We start from the raw sequence: 23836 nt of genomic DNA on the forward strand, positions 1-23836 counted from the left end.
CTTCACACATAACTAACATTTCTTGCCCACCCCACCCTTCAGCTCTCTTGGATGATCAGTCAAAGAGTCTTTGACTCACCATTTTGACGTTTCAAGGGCCAAACTTAAAGCTCTTGAGGGTTGCATTCGAGAGGTGGGCAGGGCATATGGCATAGGGCAACAGGGATGGGACAAAGAGTACAACTGCTGCCACCCACAATATATGGATGAAGCTAAACAGGTCCTGGGCTGGCCTGAGCTTGGAGGGGAGGCCCCCTGGGAATCACGTGTAGTCGCTTTGAGTTCCACAAGGGCAGAAAGGTGGGATACAAATGAATGAATGAATGAGATGCCACATTGACCATCAAGGTTCCTGTATCTTTATTTCAGCAAATGCCATGGATAGCAGGGTGGTGGGGCAGATGGTCTCCACAGATCTGGGGCTCCACATGAATGATTCAGGGCTCTGGTCTTAGCAGGACATTCCCTAACATGGTCTCTTGCCAGAATTGCTGTTTGCTGCTCCAGCCCGGCAGTGCTTCGCCAGGAGCTGTCCGTGGTGCTGACTCCCGACACCTTATCCCAGACTGTTGCTGTGCTTCACTGCCAGAGCACTTTGGCTATTGGGCAGTATATAAATGGATGGATGGATGGATGGAACCACAGCTAGGCAACTCCAGGACAGTGGGGTATTACACAGGCCTTACTTTCCTAAAAACCATTTTGCATTCATTTGTGTTGCTCTTACTGCTGTGTATTATTGTAATTTTGTCGCTCTGTGCTGTTTTAATTTTGTTACCAACTTGGGCATACACATTTATTCAGTGATTACATTTCGTTGCTGTCCAATAGCCAGAGCTGTTTGGGCAGTTTATAAAGATTTAAAACCTCAATAATACAGCATTATGCATAATATAAAAACCAGTTTAGCTACAAACACATACACAGCAGATACGTATGCACATCTACACATTATTATAATTATATTATATTTATACCTTGCCTTTCTTCCTCTTGCAAGCAACCCAAAGTGGTTTAAGAATCTGAACAACATCCCATGACCTGATTGAAAACCTCTCATAGGCTCTCGCATAAACACCAAGAGAAATACATTTTGTGCATAAATAAGGAAACCTATGTCCAGCGGTAGCAACTCTGTTGTCATCACTTGCGGGGGGGGGGTGTGCATCTAATGAGTTTGGTACATTTAACATAGCAACGTACTCCTTTCCCCTATTGGGATCCATCCCATGGCATGTGGTGGTGGCAGCAGAATCCACCCTAAAGGGGCTAGCAGTTTTGAGGTGTCTTTTATTTGGAGCATGGCCTGGTTGCACACACTCCCCTGGTTGCAATTTTTATTTGGAAATCAGACACATTAAATGCAACCATTCAGAATTTGGAATGCTGGTACTAAGATGAAACTGGCTCATAACTGTGTGAGTGAAAAACAGTGATTTGGGAATACCATTGCTTGCAGATGGGTACTATTAGTTACATTTCAGAATCATAAATTTCTAAAACAATACTCATACTTAATCTCTTTTTTCATTAATGAGAAGTTGGTATTTCTAGATTTTTGGAAAGACTATTGTATAATCTTTATTGCAAATATTCCCATACATAAGGCCAACTAATCATGATGATTCACCATGATGGGGTGATGGAGCTCCCCAAGCACCCATGAGGAACAACAGATGATTGAGCTCACTGTTGGTGCTTTGCTTCCCCTGCTCCTTCCCCTTCGTTCCTCCAGCAGAATCCCAGGGACCCCACAAAGAGCAATGAACTTCCTCTCCCGATGGCTACAATCACACTGCCCCATTGTGCAGACAGGACTTAAATCGAAGTGATGGAGAAGTCTTCCCTAAACTCTGCCCTGTGCTAGGGCAGCAGTACAGAGAGGAAATGTCATCCCAGCCAGCTGTTCAAGAGCAAATCTCTTGAGCAACAGGTGAAGAAGCATGATCCACTCCATTCCACCACCCTGAGCACTGGAAAGTGGTGTGAAGAAAAAATGTCATCACCACCTTCTTTCAGGCAAAAAGACCCTAGTTCCATGCAACAGAGTGGCACAAGGCAGAGCTGGTCTATTCTTCTAGCTGGAAAGGTCTCCTCTCAAGCTGGTGGCACAGATGACAGCTTCATCCTGTGCTACCAACCTGGGCTTAAGATGGCAGCATGGAGTTGCCAGCTCAAAAGGAGACCTCTCTAGCTAGTGACACTGGGAAGTCCAATCCACTCCATACAGAGAGCACCATGCCACCGGTTGCAGAGGTCTCCTCTTGAGCCAGTGGCACAGATTGCTCCTTGACACTGGCTGGGTTCACACATAAGGCAAGCCATGCTGGAGATTGCCCATTGTCACATGTGAATGTAACAAGCATGGTGAAGTGCTGCCGGTTTCATTACCGTGAATCCCTATGGAGAGCCAGCAATCTGTTCTCAAGTTTCTGTGCTCATTATGTGTGACTTGGTTTCCACATTTCTGACAGTGAATTTGGCGTCAAGAACAGTCACGATAGCACAGTCACTCAAGCTGCCATTTTCCACTGGCCTGTTCTGCCTAGCAACTGTTGAGTTTCCAGAAGCAGGAAACTGATTGGCTACCTCCATGCTCCCTTTCCTCCCTGCCAGGATGCATCAACCAAATGCCTAGCACCCAGTTGCCATGATGCCTCACCTCACAACCTCACCACAATGCCTCCTTCTCACCTCACTGTGGTGCCCCATCTTGCCTCACTATTTTGCCATGTTGCCCCATCTTGTCTCACTGCCTTGCCAGGATTCCCCGTCTCATTGCATCACCTCATTGTGATGACCTGTCTCACCTCACTGCCATGCCGTCTTGCCTCCTGAGATGGGGCATTGCAGAGACGTGGTGATAATGCAAGGCAAGACAGAGCATGGTGGTGAGATGAGATGGGGCATTGTAGAGAAGCAAAACAGGGTATCACAGCGATGCAAGATGGGGCATCATGGCAGTGTCTCAGTGAAACATCATCATGGCAAAGCAGCTGGGCACCAAGCCCTATTAACACAGTAAGAATGAATTGTTGCAACCATGAAAGGGTTTGCATTGCCCTACAACCAACCAAAGAACAATAGTTAATTCTTGTTTGCCATGTTAGGCAAACCCAGCCACTGTCTCATCTAATTTGGTGTATACATGCCAAATTTTGCTTTCCAAAGCACTGATCCCCTGAGCATGACAAAAGGGTGGTGATAGGTTGGGCCAGGAGAGTGAGTCTGGTGCTGAGGCACAAAACAAGGCAGAATCAGATGAGTCATTGTTGGAGCCAGGGTAGACTCTAGCAGCACATGAGGAGCTTAAACAAGTGCCAGGAGATGGAGGCAACAGCAAATAAAGAAATAAATGACACTGATGGTAGGTTCTGAAAAACCAGTAAAACTTTTTCAGAACAAAAACTTACAGTTCAGTCCAGTAAAGTCAGATCTGATTGGTAATCTGGGATTGGTGCACAAAGCACTATCTGTTCTCACCGAATCCCCATGCTAAACTGGAGCAGTGGCCACAACTGAGGAGCAGGTACTCCAGATCCAAAAGGATCTGGACAGACTATGGAAGTGGGCAAGAGACAACAGGATGGCGTTCAATGTGGATAAGTGCAAGGTCTTGCACTTGGGGCACAGGAATAGGTGTCATAAGTACAGATTAGGGGACAAGTGGCTAGAGAGCAGCACTTATGAAAGGGACCTCAGGGTACTGGTTGACTGCAGGCTAAACATGAGTCAGCAGTGTGATGAGTCAAGAGGGCAAACGCCACCCTTGGTTGCATAGCCAGAAGTCTGGCTTCTAGGTCAAGAGAGGTATTACTACCACTCTACACGACTCTGGTGTGCCCGCAACTGGAGTATTGTGCTCAGTTTTGGGCTCCTCATTACAGAAGAATATAGCCAGGTTAGAGTCAGTGCAGCGTAGGGCCACAATGGGGTATGAGGCAAGACTGAGGGAACTGGGTCTCTTCAGCCTGGAGAAGAGGAGACTCAGAGGGGATATGTTGGCGACATACAGGTATGTGAGGGAATGTCACACGGAGATGGGTAGAGACCTGTTCTCCCCTGCAGAGGAAGGCAGGACGTGCTCCAACGGAGCAAAGCTCAGGGAGCCAAGGTTCCATTTGGATGCCAGGAAGCACTTCGTGACAGTCAGGACCCCGAGGGTGTGGAATGGGCTTCCACGGGAGGTCATTGAGGCCCCATCGGTGAGGGTGTTCAAGGATAGGCTGGACGTGCACATGGTGGGCATGTCGTGAGCGGAGCCGGCTGGTGCCGGAGGTCAGACTAGATGGCCCGGGTGGCCCCTTCTGACTCGCTCTGTTTCTATGTTTCTATGGTACTAACCCCATCTCATGTGCTCAGTGAACTACATGGGAAACTAGAGACAGTGGCCTGGAAAATAATCTAAGGGATGGTTCTGTCCCAGTGCTAACAGTACTGTGTATAGGACAGGTGGGGAAGCCGTGGATGTTGTTGGACACCAACTCTCATAATCCCTGACCATGGGCAACGCAGCCTGGAGCTGATAGGAGATGGCGTTGGTCAACATCTGCAGGGCCACACATTCCCCGCCATATTTACACCGTGCAGCTGCCAATGCCAGGTTTGGTGACTCCCAGGGTTAACAATGGCAGGCTCATCTGAGGAGCGGTGCAAAGAAATACACAGAGAACAAAGATTTGTACTGAGAAGGACACAGAACTCAGCCAGCAGTGGGGATGCTGAGATGGGAGGGAGGCGGATAGTTGTGGGCATGCCCTTGCACCCTGCCCCCAGCAGCATTCAGAGGATTTCATTCAGAGAAGGATTTTTCAAGAAGCCAAAGCATGCCCAGTGAGTGCTGTTCTATCTCAGGGCCCTGCAACATCCCCGGTGTTCATCCTGCACCCATTACATGGCAAGGCCTTTCCCGTCCCTTTGAATGCTCTTCCGCTGCTATGCAAAGAGGATGACAGGCAGCCTCGGGCTTCTGCGGCTTGGAGGACATGCTCTTCAGCCCTAATGAGATTGTGTGGTGCCAGCGCCCTCCGCCTGGAGGTTTGCTCTGCAGCTAGAAGCCTCCAGCCCATAACTGTCAGCTCAGTAATCCAAGAAGTCACCAGCCACTTCCATTCCTTCTGCCCACGGCTTCTGGTGTTCATTTTAACTGGAAAATCTGCTTGTAGCTCCATGTTCCCATGTGAGCGCCTGTGTGTGGATCAGACAGATGCAGCAACCCTGGCTGTGCTTTTTCCACTTCTCAGAACATATATGCAAAGTTGGGCAACCGTTTTCCCATAAGCAGCTGCATTCCCTCATGAGTAACCTGTTGTGGGCACAGTTCAACAGCTTGAGGGGCCACAGCCAGCAGTAGGTCATTCTTCTCTTTCTGCTCCCTCCTTTTCTCTTTGTTTCTCTTCCATCCCTCTTTATCTCTCTCCCTCTTCTTCATCATAAAACACTACACAGATGCACACAAATCATGCAGTCAATGGCAGTCAAATAGCTATAAAAACAGCAATATTACCACCAGTATGTGTTTAACACCCTTCAGTCTCATGTAATATCCTTCAATAAATAAAAATATTCAGCACTAGATCAAACAGCAGCAGTGTCATTTTCTTTCAAGAAAAAGTAATGAAACAAATTGACCTTTCTCCACTGCTGACCCCATGTGTGAAATTCTGTTCCTGAAAATGGGTATTACACTATATCTCTTTTTCCTGTCAAATCTCTCCTGAAAACCCGTTTCCTGTACTGCCCTTGGCTTACCCCTAGAGTAGGGGAAGCTGTGATTCTCCAGATGTTGTTGGAATATACCTCCCATTATTCTTGACCACTGGCTATGCTGTCTGGGTCTGATGGAAGTTGGAGTCCAGCAACAGCAGGAGAACCTCAGATTCTCCATTCCTCCTCAACCCCTTAATCCCACCCCTCTTCCTCCTTGCCTTTTCCTCTTTCCGCCAGATGATTTCCCCCATAGACCTGATCTGCGTGGTCACTGCAGCATCCACTGGCACCAGGTTGCTGATCATGCTCTCACCAGGACTTCTCATGTCCTCCAAACCCAACAGAGAAGGATTAGCAGGGAGGGTTTGGAGACCGCCTCACAACCCTGCACTAGGCCATGAACTCTAGATGGTTTATCAGGATGGGACAAGGACCCACACATGGTGAGGATAATTGGGGAAATGGGCTGGCATGCAGAGGGATGGTAAACAACCCACTGTGGCTTATTAACCACCACTGTGTCATGCAAACCAGGCCACTGCCTGTTCGAGAGTGTAAGCTCCAGGAGAAGGAAAACCTTCCTTTGTCATGTCTCAGAGTGGCAGGAGTGATTCCAGAGCATCCTCAAGACTACATTCATGGTGCCCGTAGAGGTGCACTTCCACTCCCACTTCTTGTTTTAATAGCACTTCTTCTGACTGGCAGCTGGGATCACTTCAAAGCAAAATGAGAGCCCCTGGCTGCTTCTGTTTTCTTTTCCCATGAATGCCTGCACACCACACATGGAGCTCTTAAGAAACAAAGATGGAAGGTGGGTGCAGGCCAATGTTATCCTCTGTGGTATAACCCATTTTGTGGTGGTGCCAAAGATTGTTTCTCAAATTGGCAACTGTGCCCATGGGTCCAAAGGGGTCACTTGTCCCGTGTTCAACTTGCAGGATCTACTGTATTTTTCATGAGAACCCCAAAGTCCTCTTGCACAGGAGCTTGATGCAAAATAGTGGCTTAAGAAGAAGGGCACAGAAGTGTGGAATAAGCTGCCTCTCATTCCATGTTCAGATTAGGATGATTTTTTTCAGTACCAGAACTGGAGCTTGCACATGGATCTGTTTATATACAAATCTACCCCTATTTCCCTCCAAGTGTTCTTAGTTAAGATGAAAACAAGGCCTTATGTTGTCACTATTGTTAAATCATCGGTGTCGGGAATGATTTGCTAATCCATCACAAATCACCCAGAGATCCACAACTAGAACCAGATCTACCTTCTGCCCACCCCTGTTGTAAAATGGGATGTTCTGATGGTGCTGCATTACTATCAACATCATCGTTATTAGGCTATCTCACAATTCTTACACAAGAGTGTACTTTCCCCATGATGTAAAAATTACCTATCTGCTTACATCTCCTACACACAAACACATGCATGTTTCAGGTCATTAGAGTAATTTGGGATTGATGAGACGAGAAATGATGAGATTATATAGCCTATCTAATTGCAGTAATGTGCTCTTTAAATATTGAAGAGTTTCATTCAGTACTCTTGGGGCACTGTAAATGGTAGGCACTTTTAACCAGTGCACACATGCTGGTCTAGGCTGATCCAGAGGGCTAGACTGGTTGCAACAGAAATCATGAACACAAAGAATTTTATGTCTTGAAAGCTCCTTATAATTCATCTAGCCTAACCCCAGCTCAGTGCAGGAATCTTGCAAATGTAGCTGTCCAGCCACTGTTTAAATACCTCCAGAGAAGGAGAGCCCACCACTTCCCAAGGCAGTCTGTTCCATTGTCTCTGGCCATTAGGAAGTCTTTCCCTGCTTGAATCAGCTCCATCTGAATTTCTTCCCATTGGTTCTAGCCCTGCCCTCTGAAGCAAAAGAAAACTCTGTTCCATCTTTTTCATGACTCCCCTTCAGAAATTTGAAGACCTGCTATCATGGCTCTCCTTAAGGTTCTCTAGACTCAGTACAGCCAGCTCTTCCTCATACAAAGAGGAGCCCTCTAGAAATGAGGGCCTGCTAGAAGAGGAGGAGGAGCTTGGGAAGGGGTGGCAATGGGTTGGGGAAACTGAGTGCACTTATGGAATGCGCTCCCCAGAGAGGTCTGCCTGGTGCCGTCATTATTTGTTTTTTGGCGCCAGGGCAATACCTTTTTATTTAAACATTATTTTAATTAATTGCCAACTTATTTATTGGTTTTAAATTATTGCCTGGATGTTTCCAGTTTTTTATGTATTGTATTGTTATTTATTTGTTGGAAGCCGCCCCAAGGCTTATGAGAATGGGGCGGCATACAAGAATCCCAAATAAATAAATAAATAAAATAAACTGCATGCTGGATTGCGCCTGTAAAGTGGAGGTGGCCCTACCCTGCACAAGACAGAAAATCAGCCGTAGTCCACTTAATACAAGAAGTTGCAGGGTTTAGGCTTACACAGTCAGCTCTGTTGATCAACAGTATTCTGTGGCCAGCTGTAAAATATTGGTTCAAAAAGGCAGGCACATATTTGGACAACTAAGTGCCACTGAATACACTCTCACTCCAGGATTTGCCTCAGAACCAAAACATGAGCTCATACACAAATTCTTTCAGATACAAATCTGCTCCTGTTTCCACCCGAGCTTTCTTAATTTCAGCAGTAATTTTGTTCTAATATTACACGAAGTCAGAAACCTCTGCTGGTCCACAGCAAATTACCCAGAGACCTGCTAAAAGATCCTGACCTACCTTCTGCCCATCCTTGATTTAGTGTGTTTCAAAAAAAAATGCTGCCTATTATGGTTAATTTTTTCATCATCATCATCAAAAACATTCATGCAAAATGGTTAAAGCACTGGTCTGCCTGGCGCTGATTAGATAAAAGGTTGAGCTGAGTTTGGTTGCTGCATTTTTAGCATGCCAGAAAACTCAAGAGCAGGAGTAATAAGTTGAAGCTTTGGAACATATGGCATTTGTTAGGAATGGATGAGTGAACAGGACATCTATGGGGTGGGGGAATGAAGCAATTACAAGAAAAACAGTGATATTGCAAGAATCTAAAAGAATGTCATGAAAAAAGGAACAAATGTTTACATAGGCCCTTGGCGGGAGGGACATGTAGCAATGGATTCAAGCTACGGTAAAGCATATTAAGGAAACCGCTTCTGACAAATCGGCATATGAGTATAGGCAGCTGCCTCATCTAACTCCATCATTTTCACTCCAGCAGCAGTTCTCCAAGGCCTCAGGCCAAGCCCTTTCCCGGACTTTCTACCTGAGAGACCTTTTTATTGGAGAAACCAGGAATTAAACTGGAATATCTGCATACAAAGCAGGTGCTCTGCCAGTGAGCCACAGCTGAGGAAATACAGATGTTGTAAAATCCACCCCATCTACATTTCACAGATTGTCAGGCACCTTTCATTCTCCTGTCTACTCATTGACAGAATCAGATTTTGTGCAAATGCATTCAGATGAACTGTGCACATTCACACTCCCACCACCTCACACTCCCCAAAATGTGCAAATCCCATATGGGGGAAATGCACACTCTTGGCCAGTATCTTTTTAAATATTTCTATGACTAAATTTGTGCACAATGATAAAAAACAGAAATAAAAAAAGGTCCGCAACTCTGCAGAATAAAAGAATCCAGCCTGCTGTATAATCTGCGGGCTGAATTCTTAAAAATGCCAACTTTTTTGAGTCCATTGCAGATTTCAGTCACATCCCTCATTACTAGCCGCTTCCCCCAAGGAAACATGTGGAATCACCAGGGCTGGAGGTGAGTTTAGGATGATGACAGATGGGCTTTTGTCATGAGTCGTTTAAGTCTGGGCAGGGCTCCCGAGCTTTCGGCAGATGTGCAGTTTGCTAGACAATTCTCCTGACACAAAGATACAGTGACGGGGAAAGCAGCACCCACTGAGCTTTTAGCTCTCTAACTATTTCTCTAATGCCCCACAGCCAAAGTTCTCTGTGCCCTCTTGGAGAACAGGAGTCCTGACATAAACAAACAGGTAGCAGTCCTTGCTAAAACCATCCTGTTACTGAAGCATGGAGCTCAGATACATGAGCCAGACAAAGGCATTTCCATCCATGACCTATTCTTACCTGCCAACACTCAGATGTTCAATACCATAGACACCACATAAGCACCTTAAAATCGTGAGATGTTTTTCTTCCTGCCATTTGACTACTTTAAAAAAAAAAATGAGTTTCAAGGTGAGAGCCACTGTGATATAGTGGTCAGAGAGCTGCACCGAGACTCAGAAGATAAAGGTTACAGTCTCCCCTTGGCCATGAAACTCACTGGATGTCTTCGGGCCAGTCACGAACTCCCAGCCTCACCCACCTCACAGCGCTGTTGTGAGAATAAAATGGCAGTGGAAGAGGATTATGTGAGTCACCTTGGATTTCTTGCAAGAGAAAAATAAGGGAGGGGGGTTTCCATACAATAAAAATAAAAATAAAGCACGGACATCTTTAAATGGTCATTTCCATTCCAGACCAGCAAATTCTATGATTTTCCTTCAGCAAAGATCTCTTCTCCTTAAGTAAGGCAATTCTAAGTTAAATCTCATCTGTGAACCATGAATTTAAAGGTCCACTCCTTTAGACACAAGAACACCTACAACTCCCAGAATGCTCCAGACAGCTGTCAGCATTTGTTTTGACGGTCATTCTACATTCCACATGCTCTTAAATGCAACTTGAAGATTTGGGTCCACAACTCCTTTCAGGGAAAAATGGGTATGTTTTTCCTCCCAGAAATCTTTGTTAAAACTAAGCATGTCAACACTCGATCAAGAGATAGCTTTGTTTAACTCTACAAATGTTAACATTGTTAAGTCAGGAGCTATGGCAACAGTTTAAAAAATTGTAAGCTTCCCTGAAAGCAGATCTAGAACAAGTCTTCTCCACTTAAAACGGTAGCAGATTTTGTTGTGGTGTACACTTTTGTGGCCACAATAAATCTGTGCGGGTCTTTAAAGTGCTGCAAGACTCAGGGGACAAGACTGTCCCTCCAGAATGTGTTCTTCACTTGCTAAACAGAAGGAAGGGAAAGTGGCACATTTGGAAGACCATCTGATGTTATTTGACTGAGACATAGGCCATTGTCAAAGAAGTGCCAAAAAGTAGTATTAGAGGCAGAAAGTCATCTTGGTGTGCATTCTCAAGGCCTGCTGGCTGGACTTTGGGGAGGGGGGGCTTGGAATGTGGGCCAGTTCCAGATGTTGACATGAGAGAAGTGGAGGCACTTATCTCCAGGTCAGATTCCCAGGTGCTCCAGCAGCCTCTGGGAATGACCAGTATGTACAGCTATTGGGAGGCGACTTGGAACAGGGGACTTTCTCAGAGACAGATGAGGCAGACGTGGCTCTTCACCCCATGATGTGACAGAGGAGAGCAGCCCAATCAAAGGATCAGCATGCAGAGAAGAGGCATGCTTGTTTTAAGAAGGCCGTTCCCAAAATGCCGGGGCCCAGGAGGTTCCTAAGGAAAGTTCCTGATGGTGAATACTAGATTGGGTTCAACAAACAGATTCATTCTGGATGTTTGTTCTTCTGGAACATGCTTTGGTCAATAAAACATGTGTTGCAAGAAAGGTCTGTGGCTTTTAATGTGTGAAGGGAGGACACTGCCTCATAATGAAACAGAGATTTGGTCCATCTGCATTATCATCACGGTGCCAGCAGTGGGGAACCTTTTTCAGTTCAAGGGCTTAATTCCAACCTGGGAATGGTTTTGGAGCTGCATTCCATCAACCAGGGGGCGAAAGGGGCATTTTAATCTGACGCGTTTTACGCTCAGTCAGAAATAAGCTGCCAAACCACAGCAGGACTGAGACATTCAGCAACTTCTTCCCCAGACCCCAGACCTTCTCCCCAGCAAGGGAAAGCTTTTATCTCTGATCATCTGCTGATGGAAAATAATAAGAAAGGGAGTCTTTATCAGTGCTCATAAGGAAAAAAAAGAGCTTGGCCTTATCAAGAGAGGAAGCAGGCCTGGAGAAGGAGCTGGCAGGCCAGATGGGGAACTTGGAGGCTCCCGAAAACTGGTCTATGTTCACTCACAGCAGCTTACTAGGCATCGAGGCAGGAACTCTTTCCCAACTGTATTTGCATATGCCAGGGGCTAAACCAGGGACTTAAAATCTGTGTTCCCCTGCTGAGTTCCAGCCCTTCCCCCGAAGAATCAAAGATAGCAGGCCAAGCCCAGAATTTGCTACTGAGAGACACACAGAAACGCCAGATTCAGGAAGACCGTTGTTTCGCAGGAAATGAGCCAACACAAACAGGAAGCTTTTTATAGCCCTTCCTGCCTGAGAGTGCCAAACAACTAGCCCATGCCTCTGAGCCAATCCACAGCCTGGGAACAGTTCATTGCTGGGGATGCTGCTGCTCTGATAACTCACTGCACAGAGCAAGGCCATGCAGTAAAGAAGGCCCCTAGCCTCAGAAGCTCCTTGTCAAGATGTTGCCCAAGAAGTTATGGAATCTTCTTTTCAGGTCCTTTATAGAAAAAGCCTGGAATTCTCAGGGAGGGATAGTTTTCATCCAAGAGCTTCAGCCACTGGACTAGATTATGACCAAACAGTCTGCCAGAGAAGACTTTATGCTGTACTAACCTTATAGGGAAAGCATGCTCGGTAGTTTGTAGGAATGCACATCTTTGCAAATGTCACTCCTGAAATATTCATACACCACCTTGCTCTGGCTTGAGTGTACTGCAACTCCCTCATGTAACCAGACTGTTATCCAGTGCATCCAGGCCAGCCGCTGAAGGCAGAAGCAATGATGGAATGTATCTCACCCAGCATCCAGCAGGTGTAAGGCTGCTGCAAGCTGTCAGGCACCTATTTTGCTTTCCAAATATTATTTAACTGGGAGACGGAGCTTTCTGATTCAGTGTTAAAAACAAACCTTTTAATAGCACAGCAGGCACTTAAAGGATTAGTCTTTAAAGCAGCAAATACAATTAAACAAGGAGGAGGAATGCAAAAATAAGTAAACAAACAGGAATTTGTTTTTCACTTGGAGCAATCATGAGGAAAATCCTTCAGGAACCCTTTTTTCAGAGCTGCTTTTGTTATTTTTCCTGTTAGTTGCAAGGAGAAGGTGCAGAGCTCCTCTACCATGGCAAGCAAAAAGGATAACAAGTAGAAACAATAAATATCACAGAGCAAAGTACAGGCAGTCCTGGGGTTACAAATGAGTTGCATTCCTAAGAAAATAGAAATTCATCTTTAAGTCAAATTTGTATGTAAGTCAGATCACGTATAGCCAGCCCTCCACATTCGCAGGACCCCATGAAAGTAGAAAAACCACAACTCTCTCTAAGCCCCCTCTCCTCCCCACCCAAACTCACCAGTGCCTCCTCCTTGCATCAAGGCAAAGAAATGCTGAAAAGATTTCCCTCTCCAGATGGGCAGGGGAGGAAGGTCTGCTTTGGAGGCCTCCCTCTCTCCCCTTTTGCTTCCTCTCTCCCTATGGTGATGTTTCAGAGGTGCTCCCTTGCTTCCCTCTTGCTTCTCCTCTCTCTGTGGTGATAATGATTTCCAGCAGAAATTTTTAAAAAATTAATAGGTTTTATGGCAGTTCATTTGTAGGTATGGATGTTTGCAACTCAGATGTTCATAATCTGGGGACTGCAAATGTCAAAATTATGAAAAACTCATGAATGAACTGCCATAAAGCCTATTATTTAAAAATTCACATTACAGACAAATGGTTCATAGTACTGTTGACCAAATGATCCATGTTCTGGTGTGCATATGCCCAAAATACACAGCAGGGGAATGTTTTCTTTTAAAGGATTTATTCCTGAAAATAGCTGGCTACCAACAAATCATTCCAGATGGTGCACCTGAGCAGTCCTCAGTTGGGCCTTTTATACATTGCTCATTAGAGGGCTACACATAACACAGATTTTTCCCACTTGCATACCAAAGAAGATCCTCTGAAGAGGGGGACGATGAGGTGCTATTACATAGAAGAGGAGGAAGATTGGCTGGGGTGGGGTGAATTGCCCTTTGCCTGAGCTGCTATTATCTGTCAAGTGCCAACTAGCTTTCTCTGAAATGGTACCTGGCCAGTGTCAGCTACATTTCAAGGAGGCGCACATGCTGATTTCTGGAAAAGAGGGTTTTTCTCAGGCCTGTCAATGATTGCATGATTTAACCAATGAAAGTTCTTCCTACAGTAATACCTCAGTTCGTGAACAGAAAGTTCGGCAAAATTTTGCTTCTGTTTGCGAACATCGCATCTGGTGATGAACATGATCGTGGCCATTTCCCTGCTTGAACACACTCTGATATTGGTTGTGGTGCGGGGAAGATGGCCGCAATTGTGTTCATGCGGGGAAGATGGCCACGATCGTGTTCGCATGAACACGAACATGGCCATCTTTCCCACTCTGACACATGGTCGCAGATTCCTTTAGTCGAGATCACGGTCGCAGACTCTCCCTCCAAACAATAACCTCCTCCCCACCCACCTTCCTGTCCTCCATGCCAGAAGTTGCCTCAAGCAAGGTTAGTGTTCTCTCTCTTCATACTGTACTGTACTGTGTTTCATATTTTTGTGGTTAGAAAAAATTACATATGGTGCAGAACAGAGTAACCTTATATACATTGAACCTTATGGGCAAATTGGACTCGGTTCATAACCAATTCGGTTCGTGACCAGATTTGTGGAACGAATGAAGTTTGTGAACCGAGGTACCACTGTACTGATTTGTACATCAGTACCAACACAGGAACTATTTTTAATACTTATGAAAATGTTCCATAGCATCGGTTGTTTGTCAGCTTGAATGTATCCAAGCCAGTGTGTTTTGAGTCACATGCAGTTAGCACTGCCTTCCATAACTTCCAGTGCAGTACTGTATTGTGCTTAAGATGTTTTATTGTATATGGAAGTGTTTCTTAAGTGTTTTATATGCATAGAAGGTAAAATATATTTGTATATTAAGACAAACATTTGGCTTACTCATGCTAAATACAACATGATCCGACTTGCATCCAAATTTGACTTAAAGACATTCTCTGGAACAAAACTCATTTATAACTCAGGGACTGCCCTGTACCTCCAGTAGCAGCAGGCTGGTAATGCTCAGGTTAGCTATCATGCTGCCTCAAGACAAGGTACTGCATTTATTGGTACTAACAGGTGGGTTCAAAGTCACCATCAGGTCTAGATCAAGACCATGGCACAGAAAGAAAGGAGGGTTAAGGTCCCCCTTGCACCATTTCCCTCCTGGGAAGCTATTTGGCCTGAATACGTGCAAAAATAATGATGTTTATGTGCATTTCTCTTGCCAGAGAAAATAGCAGCTTTGGGGAAGGGCATTTTCAATAGTGAAAATGGCATGGGGGAAGGATGAACACCCCTTCCTCAATTCTGTAATCATAATCTGAATTGTACTCCTCCCCTCCTGGTTGTTTGTTGGGAAAATAAAAGGATATGGTGGTGCAGTCACACATCACCATCAGTGTATCAAGGGCTGAAAACGTGCAGGGGAAGCAAATTTAATAGTGTGGTAAATGTGTGACTGCTAAAACAGCCAGCCCGTGTCTAGTTCTCCTTCCTTCTGTAACCTTGCAGAATTCTTCTCATGTTATGATATCGCAGTGTTCCCAGCCAGGTCCTACAAATGTACTGCGAACCTGTTCCAGGAGATAATAGCAGACTGGATTTGGGCAATTGAGTCTTAATCTTAATGCAGACAAGACAGAAGTGTTCTTGGTTAGCAGAGGTAAGTGAAGAATATAAATTTAACCAGAACTGGTTGGGGCAGCACCCCTTCAAAATGCAAGTTCATACCTTAGAAGGTCTGAGATTCTCAGGCACTGGTTGTGTCCAGAAGTGTCTTTGCCCAGATTTGACTGGTATACCAACTATTCCTGTTCCTGGGAATCACAAGCTTGACCAGACATGTGGATTATTGCACTGTACTCTGCACAGGGTTGTCTTTGAGTAGTGCTCCAAAACTACAGTTGACCCAGAGAGCTGCAGCCTGGAGCCACATCTATGGAAGACATGCAGCTGCTTTCCAGTTATGTTCTGGTCCAAGGCAGGAGCCCTTGGGGTTCAGAGCAGGAAGAGAGGCCAGATGTGGCAGCACCTAAGAGCAGACTGCAACTTTCATGCTTCAGTCCAGAAACCCCTTCTCAGATGATGCCCCTTCCTGCAAAGTGGAAAACCTTAAAAGAATATGCTTCCAGCCTCTGGTCTGCTGATCCTCCATCTCTCCAAGAGTCCACGCTGGGCATGCTGCCTGCATTGATACACTGGCATCATGGAGCATGGCGTTCTTGGAGATGGGCTCTGGAACTCCCACTCAGAGGAGGCCCATTTTACCCCTCTGTTTTATGGCCTGCTGTGGAATGTCCCAAACTCTCCCTTTTCAGAAGACTTTTGGGCCATAAATTGTTGCTCCTTTTAAAAAATGGTTTAATTTCCTGCAGTTAAATTATTTCTATGGCCGTCTGCATTTCCTTTTCTCACTATTCTCTGCTGTTTTAGAGCTTTATGACTACTTCATTGCATTTCTTGCTGTTGTTGAACTGTTTTTAAAATGGCTACATTAATGGGTTAAATCCAACATTAATATTTCTTAGAGCAGAGGCACTGAAATTAATGAACTTAAGTTCACCATAGTAACTAAAGTTCTGTTCATTTCAGTGGGACTTCTTGAAATTGGATTCATGCTGCTGATTTAACCTGTTGATTTAAATTATGTTTCTAGCCTCCCTGGTCTTGTTGAGGAAAGGTACGAGATAAGTGTTTTAAATAAAATGCATAAACACGAGCATAATTTGACTCCACTTTTATGAAGTGGGTGAGAGAAAACTAGATGCGCACTGGCTGTTTGCAAGTAAGTGTTCATTACAAGGTTTCTGTTCCTCTGCTTTATGCACTTGTGTGGAATGTTGCTTTCTGGAGAATCATGAAGATGTTGGAATGAATAGGGCTGGTTTTCAAGGCTAAGCTTTGGGAGGGAGGATGGCATGGGCACCACAATTTCAAGCAGCCCCATCTACTCCAAACAATAGACCCTAACACTGCTGGTAGCCAGCTGTATGGGAGTAACTAGTTGATCCATGGGGACCAGGAAGGAATTGTCTAGCTCTTGTTCACTGATTGATTGAGCAAACTGAGTTATTTTCACCAATTTACCATATGTGGCTATCAACCATATATTTTGTGACTCTTGACCTAATTTCATGTGAGTTGTTGGGGTGAAACAGAGAGATGGGGTGGTATGGAAGGAGATTGAGATTGAGAGAGAACACTATGAAGTCCTGGAAGTTCCACCCACTTTTGGCTCTGGCTCCACCCTCATCCACTAAAGCCACCTTTTCTGTGGGTCCGTGGTTTTACAACCTGGTATAACTGTTCCAATGTCACCTGTACGATCCAGGTAGCAGGAGATGGCATGCAGTCTCCTGTGCAGGTGGGCAGGATACCCACACTAAAACATGGAAGGAAGGCTGGGAATGAAATAGTTAAGCAAGTTGCAGATCAGTTTTGTAATTGTGACCTTGCGTCCTCACATGTCCTCTTGCATTTTCCATGTGAGAGCAACTAATTCATTCCTTCCATCCAGCTCAGCAAGAGTTTGCTTCATCCATTTATGTTTGGCAGGTCTCAGCTAGGCAGATCAGAGACTACTGCAATGAGCCATAATGGTAAATCTGCTTCCAACCCCATGGAGAATACCATCATCAGGAGTTGAAAATACAGTGGTTGCCCTGTCCTTCCTTCTGCCTGTGTTCATCCTGAGGAGCTTGTGGTCAGACTAACGATGTGGACCACCCATATTATTCCCGTCCATAATGTTTTGAAAGGCACTGTGTGGGCTCAGTCAATATTCATGCATCTAATTACTTTCCTTCTAGCATCTGCATGACTAGAAACAGATGCATAAATCTGAATTTTCATCCTAAGCTACTAAAACAGCTTGTGCTTACATGTCTCAACTGAGCTCTGGAAACCTGCCAGTTTTATTGAATTCTTTGGTTTGTCAAGACAGGAGTACTAATGAGAAGAAGCAAAAGTTTCTTCCATGCATACACCTGTTTCTATATGTTTCTTCTTGCTATGATTACTTGCAATGTATGGCTGTGAAATTTAGACCATAAGGAAGGCTGAGCGCCAAAGAATTGAGGCCTTTGAATTGTGGTGCTGGCGGAGATTCCTGCGAGTCCCTTGGACAGCAAGGTGATCAAACCGTTCAGTCCTACAGGAGATCAACCCTGACTGCTCTTTAGAAGGCCAGATACTGAAGATGAAACTCAAATACTTTGGCCACCTAACGAGAAGGAAGGACTCCCTGGAGAAGAGCCTAATGCTGGGAACAATAGATGGCAAAAGAAGGGGATGGCAGAGGATGAGGTGGCTAGAAGGAGTCACTGAAGCGGTTGGTGTGAGCTTGGGTGGACTCCGGGGGATGATGGAGGACAGGAAAGCCTGGAGGAATGTGGTCCATGGGGTCGTGATGGGTCGGGCACGACTTCACGACTAACAACAACTATGATTACATTGCATTTTATGCTGTCTTTCCTCCTTTTGCAAGGAACCCAAAGTGCCTCCTCTCCATTTTATCCTCACAACAACCCTGTGAGGGAGGATAGGGTGAGTGTCCATGACTGACCCAAGCTCACTCAGTGAGCTTCATGGCCAAGTGAGGACTAGAATCCATGTTTCCCAGTTCCAGTCCAGTGCTCTAACCACCATGCCAGGGGCTGCTAGTGTCTTAACCAGACTGAAAGACAGAAAACTCATTCATTCATTCCTTTCTATATTTATAAATCCTACTTTAGAGTCATGTGCCTCTTACAACAGATATTATATAAAAAGTTCTTTAGAACCTCTACAATAACATCACTCTTTTAAAGGCAGCAGAATACAACTTCCAAACCCAGCAAAAGCTTGATGAAACAAGACAGGCTTTGAATTACTTTTTAAAAGAAATATGCACTCAAGGGTTTTTTAAATGTATTTTATGGAAATGTTTAGCCACCTTTCAAGACTGTGGTCTCCTCAAGGCAGCTTGCAGTACAAAAACAGTGAACTTTTTCTGAAGAGCCACAAGTTGTCCACCCTTATGAAAACATAATGAGGAGATGCAGGACCACTGGTTTTCACAGTAGTAGCAGCAAAACCTCCTGTACCCAATTCCCAGTGTAGACATCCCCAGGATGTCTAGATAGTGGTCCATTAATAGACTGAAATGTTCCTTGCCTACACATTTAAATACCCCCACATGAAAACTTTTGTTTTTGCCAGAGGCCCCCTTTTTTGTAGAGATTTCTCTGTTTACTTTCTCTTTGATACTTTGCCTTCATGTCTGTGAAGACACTTGCTAATGAGAGGTTGTGCTTAAATAAGCGATGAAAGAAGCTGAAGCAAAGCCAAGATATTTCTTTTTGCAAGCAAGTGCTAACAAACATCCTTGCTGCCAGTTTGTTTCCAAAGTTCACATATTTTAGGATTAGTAGACCTTAAGAGCAACAAGGTTTATTCGTCTCATTAGTGAAGCCCCTACAAACAGAGCATGATATTATTTACTTGGGTCTCATTTATGTTTTGAAGTGGGATTAATCTTTCTTCTCTTTTTGCCTCTTAAAAAAATCAACTTGCTTATTTTAAGACTTCGGAGGAGCCTGTCGCCCTCCAAAGCTAGCGTGTCAACCAGCTTAAGGAGGCACAGAAACTAGGCAGGCTTTGATACCATTCCTAACGCTCCAGACAGCTTTTGCAATGGCATGCAAGCTGCACACACAATTCACACCATCTGTGAAGTCGAAACAATAGGATTTGCCACCTCTGATTGGGACTGGCAGTTTTTTCCTGGCAATAGTTGAAACTAAAAGCTTAAAAGGAAGACACAAATAATCCATGAGTACATCTCCACCGATATGAGAGGAATGTGCAAATGGAGCATTCTCCCCACAGGCCCTGTGTCAGCCTTCAGCCTCAGCAAACATTGCTGCCCCTGAGCACGCCTCAGCAGCCACCATCCTCCTCCATGACCTCCTGGTCAGTCCCACAAGTAAAAGGCATTGCCATACCAAGCCTGCAGGCCTCATGGCAACAAATCTTTACTTACATCCCAAGGAGCGGAAATCTGAACCAATCAGATGCTGCCTCTGGAGGGGACCTGTCCAATGAGGGCACAGGGCACTCTTTACATCATCCCTCTGTTGCCGTGGTTTGCAGTCTCCCTGGAGACAGCATCTCTTTGGCTCAGATGGCTGCTACCCAGAATGTAAGGGCTAGCTGGTGCCAAGGAGCCTTGCAGTGGGGCTGACTGGGCCGCAAGAGAAGTCACTAGAAGAGCAGCAGCAGCCCCCGCTATGAGGTAGGAGGAAACACCAGAAAATGAATGTATTAGATTTATATCCCGCCATTTTCCTTTCAAGGAACTCAAGGTGGCACACATTCTCCTCCTGCTGCTCTCAATCTTACAACAACCCTGTGAGGTAGGTTGGGCTGAGAGTCTGTAACTGGCCCAAAGTCACCCAATGGGTTCCATGGGTGAGTGGGGACCAGAACCCATACCGCCTGAGTCCTCGTCCTGCGTTCTTAACCACTACACCACACAGGCTTGCTAAAGGGAGATGGGTGAATGAGCAAGTGGGTAGGTGGTAGGCAGGTCGATTGCTTTGGTGGATGGGCAGGAGGCATGGAAAGGCAGGCAGCTTCGTCCTCAGGCAAGTAGGTGAGGCATGCAGGCTAGTTGGCCAAAGGCCCATTAGATTCTGATGCTGGTCCTTCAGCCCCACAGAATGGTTCCTGCATGGTCTCTCCTGCCTTCCACATTCAAGAAGCCTGCTAATCCTCTAACTTGCTAAAAAAAAACCTGATAAAAGCATAGCTCAGCCGTGATTTCAATCCCGGCAGTACAGAGAATGACTTGCTGCAGTAAATGCTGCCATCTTATCTATTCAGCTGTCCTTTCTGTGTTGCTGTGTATTTAAGAGGAAAGAGTGGTCATGAAATAGTAAATCTAGGTCCTGCTAAAAATTAATCTGGAGCAGAATATATTCCAAGGAACTAATTTGAAATCTTGTGTGCACTTAGAGTATGCATACCTCCCCACAAGAAAAAGCATAGATCCAGGCAGTCCTCCAAAGCCGATCAAGCTAACTGTCTAAAAAATAAATCACTGATTTAGAAAATCACATTTGAAACCAGTCTAATGGACCTAATCACCTTCAGGTCTGGTTGTTCTTATCATAAGGGTTTCCAAGTATAGATCCTGAAAATGCTTGTATAATGTTTAGGGAAATATCTACAGCAGGTACAGGCAGCATCTGGTTTCCTCCAGATATTTTGGACTACAACTCCCAATAGCTCTCACCAGTATGGCCAATGTTCAGGTATTAATAGATTTGTATTTTGAAGCATGTGGAGGGGATCAATCTACAGTTAATGATCTCTACCAAAAAGGTATTTTTATATAAAGGTAGTGGGTCTTTATTGCCCATTCATGGATAGCCATCACAAAATACTTTAATAACAGGGACAGTTTACAACTATATACTGTTGATATGAAAATTCTCAGACCGTGAGGATTAGAAGTAAGCTACTATGAGGATTAGAAATAACCTGAGAGGGAGCAGCGAATTCTGAAGGGGCTGGCAGAGGATGTCAGCATCCCTGTTAATCAAACAGTGTTGATGCTACACCTCTTGCAAGCCCTGGCCTGACTGTTCTACTATTGACAGGTGCAGTATCTTCCATCACTATGGTCCTGTGATGGGAGATGGATGAGGATACGTTTCCATATCACCAAACAGCCAAAGCTCTCTTTTGCACACAGCAACTGCAGCTTGACTTGGTAATCCTGTATAAAGGACGCTTTAGAAAGTTTAATTTAAGTACTGAGGCAGCTCTGTGTATATCTAGTCAGACTATATTTCTAGTTCCCCACATACAATGAACATATATCTACAGCCCACAATTAACTATTCTGATACCCTACACTCATTTCTTCACCCACACTTCTGCTGAGTCTTAAAGCCCTGATTATCCCAATTGCATAAACAACACATACCATTCAGTATGTACAGATAAAAATGCAGATAGGCCAGAAATTCATTCAGTTCATGTTTTAATGCAAACTTAATTTTCACTTTTAGATGACCATGTGAATTGAAACTCAGTTATCTGCTGGAATTTGCATTTTTCCAAATTTTGTAATGGAGATATCTAATAAAAAATGCATACAAAACTGTAGAGAATGTAATGCTAAAATTTGCATTGTATTAGAAAACTGCTTTCAAAAGCATTAATTAGGCAAACATGGATAAAATGAATGCATTTACAGAAATGTGCACAAAATACTCATGAATTTTCATGCAATGTTTCTCTTTTTTATTCTCAGGGCTCAGCATGAACAGAACTTAAAGGGAGAGAAAACCTGAATGTTCAAGGTGGACCAGAGTTTAGACTGAAAAAATTAGGAACTGATAGGAACTGAGATTAGTTTGCATGTGTGTGCTTGCAAAATTTCTGTTTTCACTTGTGGATCTGGCCATATGATATAAAAACAAATGGGATGATTGTTCCTTGGGTTAAAGATATAGTAGAAAGAAATATAGTGGCCCTAGGATGCATCATCATTTCTAAGAGTTCAAATGAGCTTTACCATGAAATGCATTATGTACTGTATATTCTTAGTGCATGTATGCACACCAGAGAAAAGATGTATCTACCATATGGCAGACACCCTCAGAGATTTGAATGTACAGCAGAGGTAAGGAACCTGGGGCAGCCCTCAGCTGTGTCATTCTGCCAACACAAATGACATAGCACCACTGAAAAGTAGCTTCTCAACTATGCATGAAAAAGAATCCAACTAAAGTTAAGTTTGCACAAGTGCTGCTGTGGAAACAGTTGTACTTTATTTATTTGTCTGTTTGTTTATTAGATTTCTGTCCCACCCTGTTAGCCAAAATGGCTATGTTCATATAACCCATCGTACAATCTTTTGTGCAACCAGTTGTGCATTCTGCTTGCATACTCCTCTGTGCAATCAGTTACACAACCAGTTGCACAAGTATAACAGGCAACCACTTGCACAACAGAAAGATTTATCAGAGCTGTCCTGGTGCTATTAGAGTTTTCAGGATGACCCTTTTGGATGGCTTCTAGATGCCCTTCAGGTGCCCTCCAGAGGCCTCTGATGCCCTCCAGATATGGACCCCATCATCCCAGATTAATGGCCATGCTGTACATTCCTGAAATGTAGAGACTTTGGAGGAGCAGAAACCTCAAGCAAATAATGGTTAATGCAAGACGGTATCTCTGGCAAAAGAACAACAAGTGTCCATCAATCTTTACCTTTTTTTTTTAAGTTCCTGCTTTTCATAACAAAGCCTCCTCCAGATGGTTTACAAGGTAAACATTTCCAATAACCAAATATAAAATATACAAGACAAAATGAAAATTATATATATCATTGAAGTTGCAATCCAATGCACATTTAGACAGAAAAGAGTCCTGTAATTCCCAGCATGTATAGAACTGTAGGACTTTTTCTGTCTAAACATGCATAATGTTCCAAACAGATCAAAACAGCAACAGAAAACACTTAAAATGACAGAAATAGTAAACTCCAGTTTATAAAATACATTGGAGCATCCATGCATTTCAAAGTAGATTTCATGTGGACAGTTGAAACTTATGCTGAGATAGGTCTTAGCCTTCCTTTATTCTGCTTATTGTTTCCTCTCCTCATTCTCCACCCACTTTCTTTCCAAGCATGGATGAATTCAATCTCCATGTCATGGAAAATAGCTGCAGCTGACCTTCTCTTTGCTGTTTATTCACAAGTACATGCCAATCTGGATCAGAACCACCACAGAGAGAGATTTAAACCTCTGTACCCTAAAAGCAGGGTTGAGGAAAACCTGCACTGATACCAGCAGACATTTCTCCTATCCATGGGATAAGTAACTTTTGGTCCCCCATATGTTTTGGCCTACAAACCCCATCAGCTGGCTAGGATTTTGGGGGGCTGTAAGCCAAAGCATCTTGTAGGACCACACATAGCCCACCCCTGCCCTATGTGCATATGATGGTCCTAATCCAAATCAGGCCCCATGTGCTTACTTGTGAGTAGAAAAGAA

The 23836-nt window shown here is 44.4% G+C and overlaps 1 long non-coding RNA gene across 1 annotated transcript; it reads right to left on the reverse strand.

Moving 5' to 3' along the window:
* Positions 1–2596: 2596 nt before the first annotated feature.
* LOC123030317 lies at positions 2597–18391 on the reverse strand. Its single transcript, XR_006416081.1, has 3 exons — positions 18278–18391; positions 6492–6497; positions 2597–2609 (listed from the first exon to the last, which is right to left on the reverse strand). It is a non-coding gene; the product is annotated as an uncharacterized LOC123030317 (long non-coding RNA).
* Positions 18392–23836: the final 5445 nt, after the last annotated feature.

The sequence above is a fragment of the Varanus komodoensis genome, unplaced genomic scaffold (genome assembly GCF_004798865.1).
Source record: "Varanus komodoensis strain SLA01 unplaced genomic scaffold, ASM479886v1 scaffold44_3, whole genome shotgun sequence".
NCBI lineage: Eukaryota > Metazoa > Chordata > Lepidosauria > Squamata > Varanidae > Varanus > Varanus komodoensis.